Source organism: Marmota marmota, unplaced genomic scaffold, assembly GCF_001458135.2.
Source record: "Marmota marmota marmota unplaced genomic scaffold, marMar, whole genome shotgun sequence".
Taxonomy (NCBI): Eukaryota; Metazoa; Chordata; class Mammalia; order Rodentia; family Sciuridae; genus Marmota; species Marmota marmota.
The window spans coordinates 4,686,349-4,698,557 of record NW_026000142.1 but is presented as its reverse complement, the minus strand read 5'-3'; the positions used below and the strand labels follow the sequence as shown (position 1 = coordinate 4,698,557).

Here is a 12,209-nt window from a genome sequence, read left to right as displayed (position 1 = left end):
AAGCTCCTAAGACAACTAGAGCTGAAACCATGCAGAGAACAGTTCTGCTATTTTCCTTTCCAGAACTTTTCACCCTGGGCATTATCTCTCTCTGTGATTACTCATTCTTTTGTTTCATGAAGAGCTTCATAAAGCTATTTGAATGGGAATAAGTGAAAAGAGGTTCATTCTCTTTCTCCCCTCCCACTTCTCAACACACTTCAAAACTCTACCTCCTCTTGGAAACTGGACAAGTGTAAACATTATATGTAGACAAAGCAAGAATAACTTGGATAAAGCAATTCTCCCACTAAGGTGTTGGCCTAGAGCAAGCATGTTCCTCGAGGGCAAAACCATTACTGATATTGATCAACTTAATAAAAATCTCAGCAGGATCAAGCTATCACCAAGCCCACAGTGGTATCTGAGGAATTGCAAATAACATTTCATACAAAATAATTTTATACATAATCATCAAATAGATTATTAAATAGTCATCTGTGAATCACCAGAATGCTTCGTGATTTGTTCATCTTATTACCTCACAGTAGACAGCTGAATGCTTTTGATTCACTGGTTCTTGTTTGATAGTTTTAATGCCTGGAGGTCTGAGAGAAGCACACAGTTAGGGTCGGAAGATATCCAGCCACTAATATGCAAATTCCAAATAGAGTATGAAAAATGGGAAGGGGTAGGAAAAAAGTTATAGAAGAACCAAAAGATGGGTAAAAGAGGGGGAAACAGAGAGGTCCCTAAGGATGGGAAGAGAGGAGTATCTAAAAACACCTTGAGAACTGGTAGAACTTGAGCAGCTCCTTAAAGATGGCAAGACTGAAGCAAGAAGAAAACTTGGGTAGTAGCATATGGTGTTACAGATGAAAAACAATACAACCAAAGATTTGGTGGCAAGAAAATACATGGCTGATGGAAGGCTATGAATAGTCCAGACCAGCGAGAAAACCAAATGCATATGCATTTGACTGGGAGTCAAAAGGTAAGAAGGAAAGAGGGGAAGATTTAAAGCAAAATAAGACAGCATGAAATGTAAATTATGGGACAAACAGAAGAGGAATTTGTATTTTATTCAATTTTCTGTGACCTGGAGGATAGATATGATCAGATCCATGCTCCATACATAGTTTGCTGACATAATCATACCCACAATAAACATTTTTCCCAGCAATGATTCAGAATGTGGATTTGGTCTCCTCTAAAGTACTTTAAAAAGCTGGTGAAAGGAATAAGAAATTTACGATTTGTGTTATTACCTTATTCTTGGGGTGGGGGGCTACCTTTTAGTGTAATGTATACATTCCTCTTCTTTTCTGGAATAATCAGCTAAAATTATATATTCACACAAAAGATTTCTCTTGATTCCAAAGACCTCAAAACATTTTCATAAACAACATATAATAGGTCCCTTTAACCAACTGTTCAATTACCTACCATTTTGCTGTGAAATGTAGCAACTCTCCAGGACCCTGTGGCAGGAAATAAAATATTACCCTTCAGAGCAGTACACAGTGCCATGTGCCCATGATCTATCACTCAATAAATATTAATTGATGATGATGAAGCAGAATCACACAGACTAGAGGGAGCTCTGCAGCACAGTTTTCTTATTTATCCCACCTCCCACCTAGATACACATCTGCCCAGCAATGCAGACTTTCTGCCTCACTCAAAATCAACCCCTATGGGAAACATTTTCAGCCCAGTTAAATTAGAAATTCCTTTGAAAGGTCATTTTTAGCTAGAAAGTATTTTTTAATCCAAAAAAACATCTCAATCTATTACTACCACCACCCCCTCTCATTCTTACTATTTCTTGGGGTTTGAGTGCTTTGGCATGTGCATGCACACACACATACACACTTTCTGCAATACACTGTTTTTTTCTAATACTCTTTTGGAAAGGAGCAAAGGCACCCAGAATACCAGGATGCCAGGATGCAGTTGCTTCTGCCCAAACAGAGGAAATATGGGCTCTAAGAACTAAACTGACCATGAAACATTTGGAAAGTAAGACAGTAAATTTCCTTTAGCATATGTCATCTGTTTTCATTACAATTGAAACACTGACTTGGTAGCAGGGACCTAAGTGGAGGATTAGGAGGTACACCTAGGTGGACAACCACATAGTAAAAAAAAAAAAAAAAAAAAAAAAAAGCATGCAATAGAAACAGGAAACTTTTGTGTGTGCCTTGCATAGTGCCTGCCTGTTTGGACCAAAGATAGGTCCAGGACTTGTTTCATCTCACAAAATGACAGCTTAAAACACCAAAGACTTGGCAGGATCTACTTTTGTGAGTCATAGATCCTATAAGGCTCATGAGTTCACAGTTACGATAGGAGCAGTACAGGGGGGAAGTGAAGTTTTATCAATCATCCCACAGTAGTATCAGAGAGTGGATTTCTCTTTTTGTTTTTAACTATTTTCCAATGCGTTTGGGTAAAAGCCTAATATTGGTAGAAAAGTCAAAGACTGATTACCAAGTCTGCTATTTGCAGTGTGGCCTTAAAGATATTCCTGGACTTCTTTGAATCATCCTTAGAATGAGAGAAATGAGTTTTTTAAAATGAGAATAATAAATAACTTGCAGGGTTTTTAAATATTAAAGTCTTAATAAAGTTTGAACAGGAAGACAAGCTATGAAGGAGAAGCAACATTTACATCTGCAGTCTAGTAATACAAGAAACACAATTTATTGAAACTCATGCGTTGAAGTTCTAACCCTCAGTACCTTAGAATGCAACTTTATTTGGGACTTGAGTCTTTGTAGAAGAAATTAATTAAGATGAGGTCACTAGAATGAGCTCTAACCTTCTGTGATTGGTATTCTTATAAAAAAAGAGAAATTTGTGCACAGAGATAGATGGAGAGAGAAGACAATGTGAAGACACACAGGGAGAAGATAGCCACCTGCAAGCCAAGGGAACAAGCCTGTGACAGATCTTTCTCTCGAAACTCTCAGAAGATGTCAATCTTGCCAACATTTTGACTTCAGGCTTTTATTCTACATAACTGATCCAAAACATTTCTGTTGATTATTGTTTTAGTCAGCTTTTTCACTGCTGTGACTAAAGGACCCGACCAAAACAATATTAGGGGAAGAAACATTTATTAAAGGGCTCATGGTTTCAGAGGTCTCAATCCATAGGGAGCAGGCTGCTTTCCTTGGGGGGGCGGGGGGCGCTGGAGGTGAGGCAGGACATCATGGTGGAAGAGTGTGGCAGATAGAAGCAGCTCACAGGTTGATCAGAAAGCAGAGAAAGACTCCACTCTCCAGATACAAAATATATACCCCATAGCCATGCCCCCAATGAAACCTCTTCCTCCAGCCACACCCCACCTGCCTCCACTTACCACTCAATTAATCCCATCAGGGATTAATTCACTGATTATGTTAAGGCTGTCATAACCCAATCATTTCTCCTCCAAACCTTCTTTCATTGTCTCACACATGAGCTTTTGGAGGACACCATATCTAAACCATAACAATGATGTTCTCCGGTCAGCAATGCCTCCTTATGGCAGCATTAGAAAACCCAGACATTCAGCAAGGTACCAGCAAGTCTGAGGAACTGTGGGACAGTGGTGGCTCTCCGTGAAACTTTAGGAAATTCAGGGATTCAAATGAGTCCTCCCTGCCGCCCTCATTCCATCTACCATCACATCTTCCAACTCTTCCCCAAACCAAAATAGAAGGTCCATAGCTGCCCAAAAGAGTATAATCAATTTACCAGAAACCATCGGCATAAATGTGTTTTAGAATCTAAAGTTTTTCATGTTTTAGAAAGGTATGTAGTGGGGTAAGGTAATACACCCTGTAATCAGCATATATTAATATTTCTACATGAAAAATGTGTGAGTACTAACACATTGATTGTGATAAATAGAAACTACACATGGTCCCACATTACTTCAGGTCAGTTTTGTTCCCACATGAGTTTAAGAAAAAGAAAAACCTCAGGTCTTAAAGTTTGGAGGTAATTCTTAATTGCTGGTAATGGACTGAGAATCTGTAGATCATTCTCTCCCTCCTCATTCCCAGTTATTCTGTTTCCTCCTCCTAGGATGCTCTTCTCATAGCTTATCCATCTCAAAATTCCTATACCACATTCAGATCCCATTAAACAGCACCATCCCAAGAAACCTTTCTGCATTACTTAGGCAGTGGAGAACTTTCCCCTTCTTCTTCTAAATACAGATTTTTACTTTAGCTCTTCTCATATTGACTGTGTACAACAACAACAACACAATTTTTTTCAGGTCCTTGGGGAGAATGAAGGTCAACACTAAACATCCCCATTTTAATGATCTTAATGTAGCTGTGAGGGCTACTCGTTAGTAAAGTCCCAAGTATGCCAGAAGTTTCTGACATTTAGTATTCATAAATTAAAATTACTGTCTCTAATAGTGTAGTTAGAATTATAATTTGAGGCTATAATTTGGATCTTGATTATCCCCCAAAGGCCTATGTGTTAAAGGTTTAGTTCCCAGGTTTGTGCTCTTGAAATGCAGTGGAAACCTTTAAGCGGCGGGGCCTAATGGAAGGTTGTAGGTCATTGGTAGCAGCCCTCAAGGAGAACTGTTGAACACTGATTTCTTGCTCATTCACTTGCATGCTCTTTCTCATTCTCCCTTTCTCTACCCCCCCCCTCCGCCACCGCCTCTCTCTCTCTCTCTCTCTCTCTTCTGCTTCCTGGTTGCCATGAGGTGAGCAGGACCCCTGCTACAATATGCTGCTTTGTCAGAAGCCCAAAATCAATGGGGCCAAGTGACCATGGACTGAAACCCCCAAAGCTATGAGCTAAAATAAACCTTTCCTCCTTATAAGTTCATTATCTCAAGCATTTATTGCAATGACAGAAAGACAAGTAACACATTCAATTTTTCACTAAGAGTCTGGCTGCCATGCAGCCAACATTGAAAAGTTCCTCTTCTATACACACACACACACATACACACACACAAGCAGATGGATAGAGATTTGCATTTAAGGGAAAACACTTTTTTGCCACCATATATTAGTAGCATAAATTAGATAGTTTGCATTTGTTATAATTATTAAAAAGTACTATTTTGTTATTAATTTACTTTAGACTACAATGCGAATAAATATATAGTTGCATTAAAATTATTTTAGGTGCTAAACAAGGCATTAAGATTCAAATATATGTCATATATTTCACTGATCCTAAAGTAAATTCATCATAATCACTCTCTCAAATCTTTCCCTACGGAAAGGGGGGTACGGATGGCATTGGTGAGCCACAGCATCTGTAGGGGTGGCTCTCCTAAGTAGACCGCTCAAAAATTTTGAGAACCACCACTTGAGTAAGCTACTACACCTTTATGTACCTTTGCATTCTCATTGCCTCTCTTGTAGTAGGCATTTTGTGACTGTTAGTCAATTGGTTGAATGGATAAATGTTTTAAAAACTGAAAATAGTTATATAAAAATATTAGTGGTTTCGCTCACAAACCCCCTCCAGACATTGCAATGATATACTGGGTTAAGATTATTGTATGATTCTTTGTGTTTCTTAAAATACAGGCAAAATTGCAATGTTCTCTTGGCTTCCCTTTAATGCTATACTTGGAAAGGAGCCACCACAATCCCTCTGGTTCCTTCCTGTCATCTCCTTCAGAAGAGCCAACTCATTTGGACACTCAGGGGACTAGTTTGGCAGCTGTCAAGCTCAGGATTATGCATCTCGAGTCCTGGCATCTGCAGCTGCAGTGAGACTCATCTCTAGCGTCTGCCCTGGCTGGGTTCCAAGAGCCAAGGCTGCCAGGGCAGGGTCACCCACTCCTGGGTTGTCAGAAGTTCCTGGTGCTACTTTCTTTCAGTCAACCTTGATAAGAGGAAATATGCCTTCAATTCAGTCCTTCAGACCATGTCATCTTGAAGCTGCCTCCACTAGGACTGAAACTGTGCCAGAATCTTCAGCAGCATCTACCAATCTGTTGTATATGAATTTAGAGCAAGAATCTAATTCAGCACCAGACCAGAAACAATTGTTGTTAGCTGTAGTGTGTTGGTGCCAACATATAGCACATGTTGGCACAGAGCCCCCAAGTTTTCTGGGGTCATGGGTTGGGATAGAGTTAGAAAGGTTTTTCTCAATTCTTCTGGATACCTCGTGGCAATGTCCCCTTTGTTCTACTATTAGTTTGCTCATCTCCACTCCTTACAGAGTGAAGGAGATGTTCCAAGGTCTCTAGTTGAATGAATGATCAATCTACAGGGTACACAATGGCCTCACACCTGAGAGAAGGAGTGAGGTGCCAAACAGCATTGAGCCAAAGCCCCCTGCAGCAGAAATCTGAAATCAAAGGCCAGGACAATATTCATAGGCAGGACAGGTTCCACACTTAAGAAGGAATTGAAAAATTGTGGTTGGTAGCCTCTCTTTCAAGAATTGTAAGCCATACAGAAAAGGACACAAACTCCTCAGCAATTAACCCAGAAAGTCACCAACAACACGAAGCCTGGCAATACAGCAAGAACTCACAAATGAGGCACTGGTAATGCCCAGCATTGCTTGTTATCATTACAGGTTCCAATGATTCTTTAATGCTATACATAATGCATTATTTCTTCAGAGGACTTCTCTGTAATTGTAATTCAGGTCAGATTCTTTGTGGATTCCAGTTTAAAACAAGATCCATTGTTCTACTTAAAATAAGGTTTGTTTGCAAAGTTACAAACATCCACGCCAGGCTCTCCTTTATTGATTCAAGGTCAGGGAAGCAAAAAAAGATCAGACCAGTACCAGCATACTACAGGTATTTATTTCCCAAGAGCATATGACAAAATAAATGGAATATTCCAATGGAAGGGATCAGAAGTTCAAACTTAAATGAATTGAAGCCAAAGGCAACTGTCTAGTGAGAGAGACTAAACCTCTAGAAAAGATGTAACAAATACCTTAAACTTATGCAATTCCTTTACTTTGACCATTATACAGAAAAATTAAAATAAATATTACTGGTATATGTAAATATATGTACATATGAACATATACATATATAAGTATTTTTAAATTTACCAAACTTCTCATCCTATTAGAACCAAAATATATTTCTTTAATCATCAAACTTAAAAAAAAGTTTTTGAAATAGTGTATCTTTCCCTGTGGCTCTATATTTTAGTGGGCTAATACTGAAATTATAGGTGTAAAATATGTCTCAATTAACAAATGTCTCCATCTGTCTGAGCCTCAACTTTACCCTCTGAGACAGGGATAATAATAGTTACTTCAGAAGGTAGTTATGAAAATTATATTAAATAATATTTGTGAAAGAATTCCACTTAATATTTCTGTGCAGTGATCAATGTTAGGAATTACTAATATGATTGCATTCATCAATAGCTTACAAATAGTCATTTCAGGGCCAGAAATAGCAAAACATCAAGGTTTTTATTTCTTGCCTATCCAACATCGCCTATGTCACACCTGGATTTCAGCCTGACTCAGACCTGTGTGTAACAGACTTTCCCTTTACATTGAGGGAATCCTGCTTTAAGAGTCAGCATGTAGTGTAGACAGGATTGATTCTGAGCCCCTGGTTCTGAAACAGGAAAAAAACTGAATGGACCTCTTCACTGTGGGATTTATAACCAAGGATTTTTTTCAACAACTCTCTCCTGATGAAGTTTAAAAGGGCTGTCATTAAGCAGATGCTTTAAGAAGAAATAATCATTGCTAATTCTCAGCAACATGACAAAACGTCATCACCCGTACTTCCTTTTCCTCATTACACAAAGGCATTGATGAGCTGTCCCCACATTGGTTTTGCTTTTGTAGGAGCACATGCTGTTTCCCTGGTGTGAGTAAGCTCATGGTGAAAAATGTGGAAACTGAGGCCACACAAAACAGACATGTCACACCCAAATCTCCCAGTCCCATTTTGCCACTCTGCCCTCCCTCAGATAGGAAACAGCAGATCCTCACTAGCTCCCTGAGAAGCTCCACACAAAAAAAGGAGGGAGAACACTGGAAATGAAGAATCAGGGTCTCCTTAGGATTGACTCCGATCACTATAGACCATGGTAAGTGAAGGTGTAAGTCCCAAGTGAGATAAAAGAGAGAGGAAGAAAAAAGAAAAGATGTGCCACCTATGATATTCCACTGTGCGACAGGGCACAAGCTGACACTGTCTTTGGTAAAGGATTGTTACAAACATCCACTGCTCCAAAACAAGGGGTTGGTTTATCGTAGACACTGGAACATATTTATTAATGTGGAATTAAACTGCTTAAGTTGTACAAAATGTTTTTCAAAATCAATTCCACTTACACAATTTGCAATATGAGATTCTTCAATGGCCCTGTGGAACCAACACTTTAAGTTTTAAATAATATATATAAGTTTTGCCATTCATCTCAAGCTGGTAAACAGTAGACTCGGCAGTCACACACTAATGGATAATATCCTGTTTAGAAGATATCAAAATTATGCCAACTGTTAAAATTTTTATGCCTTGGTGCTTCCCGCACACTTTAGGCAAATGTGATCAACTAGAACAAGGAAAATCCAGCAATGTAGTCTTGATTTTACAAAGATCCCCTTTTTGGGTTGTTATAAAAAATTTCATTGTAAGAATCAGCTTTCTTTTTAGCATGAATCATTTCCTTTTTTCTCTAGAATGTGAATCCTGGAGGACAGAGGCTTCACCTGTTCCTTTTATAACCCCAGTGTCTGACTCCACGTGTCATACAGGGTCAAGGTTCAATCGATGTAAGTTCATAAATGAATACATAGGACCATGACTTCCCCTCCTTCCCAAATGACCGTGGACCTGTTATTAACAGCCTCAGACTGATACATCTTTTTAAAGACCCTATTTTTTCCTTCCAGAAACCTGAGAAAACCGATGAAAAGGCTTCAAGTCAAGGTCCTATGTATTCATTTATGAACCTAAATTGATTGAACCTTGACCCTATATGGCACATGAGGCCAGCCACTGGGGTTATAAAAGGAATAGGTGGAGCGTCTGTCCACCAGGATTCACATTCTAGATATCTGGGGTTGAGGGAAAATAAGCTGAACAAATAAAAAGATCTTATAAGCAAAGTGCACCTTCTTTTGGTTTGGCTCATACTTGATCTATAGTGCTCATCCACTCTCTCCTTATGCTGAGCCAAAAGGGGACTCTTTAATAATAGTACAGCTCTTAGTGTGTCAGGCACTATTCAAAGCACTTTCAGATTTTTACAACAGATATTTGCTTCATTTAATTTCAGCAATTACCCTACGAGGGAGGAAATATTATTATCATTTCTATTTTAGAGAAGAGAAAAGCAAAACTCAGAGCTATAATCCAACAGAGCCAACCACTAACTACACATGCCCTTAGCAGTCAAAGTTTGTTAGTTGAAAAGTCTAGATAAATATACCTGTAACCATGCAAGTATTTATCTAATTATGATTTTGTTTCACAGGTAAAGAGACAACAAAATTTATAGTAGAAAAAAAAAGCCAAGTCACAATTATCTGCAAATTGTTCCACAGAAAGGAACATCAGTCATGATTTTATAGTATTATACTGGGAACTGTCTAAAACTGAAATCAGAGATACTGGATGGGCACAGGTGACCAGTAATATGAGGTCCACTTAAATCAGCTTGGCAAAGCATGAGAATTCTTTTCAAAGGGTGTTCCTGATTTCATCATTAATCAGCTTATCCCTCCTTTTCCCTATTGACTGGCCGTCTACTTCAATAGAACACTCTGGCTGTTTTCAGAGCTTTCTCATTCAGCCTTTAAATTAGCTAACTGCCCAGCCACAAGACAGGTAGCAATTTATGCCAAACAAATCATGAGGCAGGAGGCATTGAGGAAAGACTGCTTATTTTCCTCCTGCTCTCCTGTGAGGAGGAGAGAGGGTGACAAATGTTTGCGGGTTGGTAAACTGTACTAATTTACAAGCCTGCTGTTATCTTTCTAATGTAACACTCCCAAGAGGAGCTCTGAGGAATGATCTAGCTGCAGCTTTCAGTTTCAATCAATAAACTTGGAGGATTATGAAACATGGACACCTATTTAAAACAGTAAAACCCTACTCTTACATCATTGGAAAAACTACCAGAAGGATTCATATTACAAGTGATTTTGAAGTTTAAGTTAAAGAAATTAAAACATGAATTAATATATTGCTTGCCAAGTTTTACCACATAAATACTGATAAAAATTAACATTCACATAGTCCATTACAGCTCAAGATACCACTAGGATGCCTCTAGGGCATCTTAAACCATGACTGTCATCATGGTGGCTGCCACTTACTAAGCAGCACACTCTGATCTAAATACTCTGGTTGTGTTTTACTCACAGTCTCCCCTTTCGCTTTCAAACCCTTGGTCCTTGTGGAGTGTTCCATATCCCAGTGAATTAAAAACCATCTGTTTGATAATGTAAGTCAGAAATCTAAGGTGTCATCTTGATACCTCCCTCTCCCAAATACAGCCTGTAGTCAAACCCAGTTGACTTTGTTCTGGCTCATACTCCATCCATACTGCCCATGCTGAGCACTCTATCTCTAATGCATGCCTAATCTTCCAGGTCCACTGCAACTCTTTTCCCCATTGTTTCTCACCTAAGCTGTTGTGATAGCTTTCCAACTGGCCTTTTGGCATCTTCTGCCCTCCTCCATACTCCCTCTTTCCATGGATGGACACTGGAAATGCACATTTACTCCACACATACACATGCCTACATACTTAATCTCTCCAAGGATCAGCCCCAAACCTTCACATGTCATGCCCCTCAGCCCTACTCTTGAGTTTCACATACTGGCTATACCAGCTTTTATTCAAATCCCTCAAATGTTTCACATACTCTCTGGACACATTGTCCTCCAATCTTTCCAGTTGGTATACAATCACCACCGACCCCTTGCCTAGTTAGTGCTGGTTCATCTGTCAACTCTCATCTCAAGTGTTATCTCCTTGAGTAGAACTTCCCTGAGTCCCTTGAATAGATCCCCTCTTCCAACCCAATCAAATGCCTTTGTATCAGAGAAGGGTGCTCATTTTCATGTTGTCTCTCTGATAGGGATAAAGGTACTCTTTTTATTTAAAGGGTTTAACAAACTTAAAAACAACAAACTTCTTTTATACCATGTATTCTTTCTTTATAGGTGCCCTATAAAGAAAGTATTAGTAGTATCCCCATTTTGTAAAGGAGAGGACCAAGACTCTGAAAGGCCAAGTCCTTTGCCTCTAAGTCTCAGCTACTAGGTGATGGAGTCAAAGCTCAAACTGGGGTCTTTTAACTTGTTGATCCTCTCCAAGATATTTAGCTGCCTTTCAAATTTAAAAAAAAAAATGCCTATTGTACATTTCCATTTGGATTTTTTCCAATCCAGGCAAAGAAGAGGAGGTAAAAATCATCACAAGTATATGTGCACAATTCACCAAATGTACCAAAGTTATTGAATGGTACACTAAAGTGGGTGTCTTTTATGGTATGTGGATTTTATTTCCATAAAATTACTTTTTTAAATCATCAGAATTTCCTCAGTGATATTTTGAATTTCAACCCAGAAAGCACCTTTCATAATATGAAATTCTTAAACACTTTCTATAAAGATATATTGAGTGATTCTTAAATTTTGGTCCTCAGAACATGTGCATCAAAGCCATACAGAATGCTATAACAGTGCTGAAGCCTGCACCCATTTCTGGACCTACTGAACCAAAATGATTAGGGATAAGTTCCTCAGAAATCTAGACTATTAATTTGCATGAGAAATGGTTCTTAAACCTACAAAAGTTTGGAATACAGAGATACCAGCCATGGTTCTCAGAGTTAATTTTCTAGCAAACAATAAGACTTCTGTCAATAAGACTTCTGATAACATGTCTTACCAGTTATTCAATTGACAGCTATCAACTGCTAAGTATGTATGGAACTTTAGTACAAATGGAAATCTCTAGTCACATGAGAAACCTAATGAACACAAGGTTTACAAAAAAAGTATGGAAAGTATCTAATAGGTATACAGTGTGATACATCTTCTAAATTTGTTAATATGAAAAAATGTTGTGATTTTAAAACTATTTTCTTGTATTGCTTCCACCAGGAAACACTGCTTAATGGCTCAAAAATCCAATCTGTAACATTGAGCTCTGTTATTTTTTCTATACCGAGATATGTAACTCATTAATTCTTATATTTTAGATATTAGGTGTCCCCCAAAAGCTCAGGTGTGAGAC

At 38.6% G+C, this 12,209-nt stretch overlaps 1 protein-coding gene across 1 annotated transcript in view; it reads right to left on the bottom strand.

Moving 5' to 3' along the window:
- Positions 1 to 12,209, bottom strand: part of Nxph1 (neurexophilin 1) — a 292,033-nt gene that overhangs the window by 212,923 nt on the left and 66,901 nt on the right. The gene's annotated exons all lie outside the window — the stretch shown is intronic.